Here is a 2,128-nt window from a genome sequence, read left to right as displayed (position 1 = left end):
TTCAGGGCAGAACAGATGCAGGAGCCTGACCGGGCCCACCCACTTCCTCCTGCTCCCACCTGCATCACAGGACAGACTTGTGCCAGGGCCCTGCCCTTTCAGGCTTGCTGACATCTGTTTCCTGAGCTTGGCCCCGCCCCATTTTTCCTGCTGCTGCTCGGATCTCAGTTAAGACCCACAAACCAGTGCCTTGTTCCCAGGAGGCCTTTTGCAGCCCTGGTACCCCAGGCAAGACCTCCAGGCTGAGGACCCAGCAACTCTTCCTCCTTCCCATGTCAGCCCATGAGAGTGGGACAGCTCCAGAAGTCATTTTCTGGAAAGCAGCGTATGGCCCTGCACCACAGGAAGTCATGCTGGGAACAGGCTGGGAAGCTGGAAGGTAAGACATGGGTGATCCATGGTGCTACTGTCCTGCATGGCCTCTGAAGCCCGTGGGCTTTCCTATCCAGACCCAGTGAGAACTGGTACAGAGCCCTTGACAGAGGAATGAGGAGCTGAGCCAGCCAAGTGTGCTTTTGCACCCTTGGGGAGCGGGGCCCTCAGTAGAGATTTGTGGGTTGGGAATAGAAGGGGGAACGGGGGCCTGCACCTGGAAACTTTGCCCCAGGAAAGACTGCTTTGGAAGTAGCAGGCCTGGAAGGGATGAGGTTGGAGCAAGCTCCAGGACTCTTGATGGCCCATGGAGCATTTGCCATTCTGAGAGGGCCAGGCTGCCCAGGAGGGTTGGGATAAGTGGAAGGGGCATGAAACTTAGGACAGGGTTAGGCCAGGAATGGAGGAGGTGGGGCCGATGGGGGAAATGTAGGAGCAAGGAGGGAGCAGATGGGGAGGGAGTCTTGGTGTTGTGCCTGCTGGGCCCCTAGACCCCTATGGTTCGGAGAAGCAGGAGAGGGACTGGCGGGGCAGGAGAGGCAGGAGCAGTCAGTGAGAAAGGGCTGGCCAAGTGGGGAAGAGGAAGGCAGGAGTTCTGGGATTTCTCAATGAGAACCAACCAGGGCTGCCAGGGAGGGGCAGCAAATTGGGAGCAGGCCAACCCAGCAGTGTGGAAGGGGGAACTCGGGGCTGCTGGCATCTGCCTGGGGGGGGTAGGCCTCCAGCAGGCTTTGCTACAGCACATCCGACCATACCAGTGGGGCCACGGGGCACCAGCAGCATCAGTGGGTGAGGCCTATCTCCTCCCAGCAAAACATCCTGGGAAGGGGGAATGTAGGAGATAGGAAAGGCTGCCTTCAACCTGTGGGTCCCTTCTGACTCCTGAGGCCTCTCTAATTCAGACCCACTGTGGCTGACATGGCCCAGGAGCCAACAGAGAGCCTTGGCTCTGTGTGTGGCTATGGCATTGAGAGGTCATTTCCTGGGGAAATGGGCGAGCCTGGGGGAGTGAACTCAAGTCATATCTGGGAGCAGTGGAGGGGGGAGCCTCCCACGTGAATGCAGCCCAGCTTCTGGATTTCCCACACAGATCAGACTTGGTTGCATAGGACTGGGCAGCCAAGAGGGAGCCAAGAAGGAGCTGGGGATGAGCGTGGCGGGGGGGGGGGGGGGGGGGGGGTTGGGGAATCAGCTGGTGACCTCCCCAGGTGGGGTGAGGAAACGCATCTCCAGAGGAAAGGGATTGGGGGGGGGGCAACGTGCACCTGCAGAGACAACAGCAGAAACAGGCCAGGAAGGAAGAGGGGGAAACGTGAGCCAGGTGCTTTGGCCTACCCATGCCCCACCAGGGAGTCCATCTCTCCTAGTGAGCTGTCTCCCTGGAGTGGAGGGAGGGGTGGGATTATGCCTTTGGCTCCCTAGGTGGGGAGGGGGCAGGGGCATGTCCCACAAGCCTTATCCAGCCATGGAGAGGTCCTTCCTGCACGGGGAAGGTGGAGAGGGAGAGCACAGTGCAGAATCAAGCCCAGAAAGGAGCAATGGAGGATGGATGCATGGTGTACAGGGAGTACCCTCTGGCTCAGCAGTGGAGCAGGGAAGAGCTGGCAGGGGGGGGAGGGAGAGACTTGTGAAAAGCCCCATCTGGTGCTGGGCACAGAAGTGTGGGAAGGCTCCAGTGGGCCTGTTGTCTTAGGGGCAGGTACACTTAAGGCCTGGACTGCTGGACGTGCAAGAACTGGGGCCTGGAGAAACAGGA

Source organism: Dipodomys spectabilis, unplaced genomic scaffold (assembly GCF_019054845.1).
Source record: "Dipodomys spectabilis isolate Male_0828 unplaced genomic scaffold, ASM1905484v1 ptg000218l, whole genome shotgun sequence".
Lineage (NCBI taxonomy): Eukaryota > Metazoa > Chordata > Mammalia > Rodentia > Heteromyidae > Dipodomys > Dipodomys spectabilis.
The sequence above is the reverse complement of the archived record's forward strand: the minus strand, read 5'-3'. Positions refer to the sequence as shown.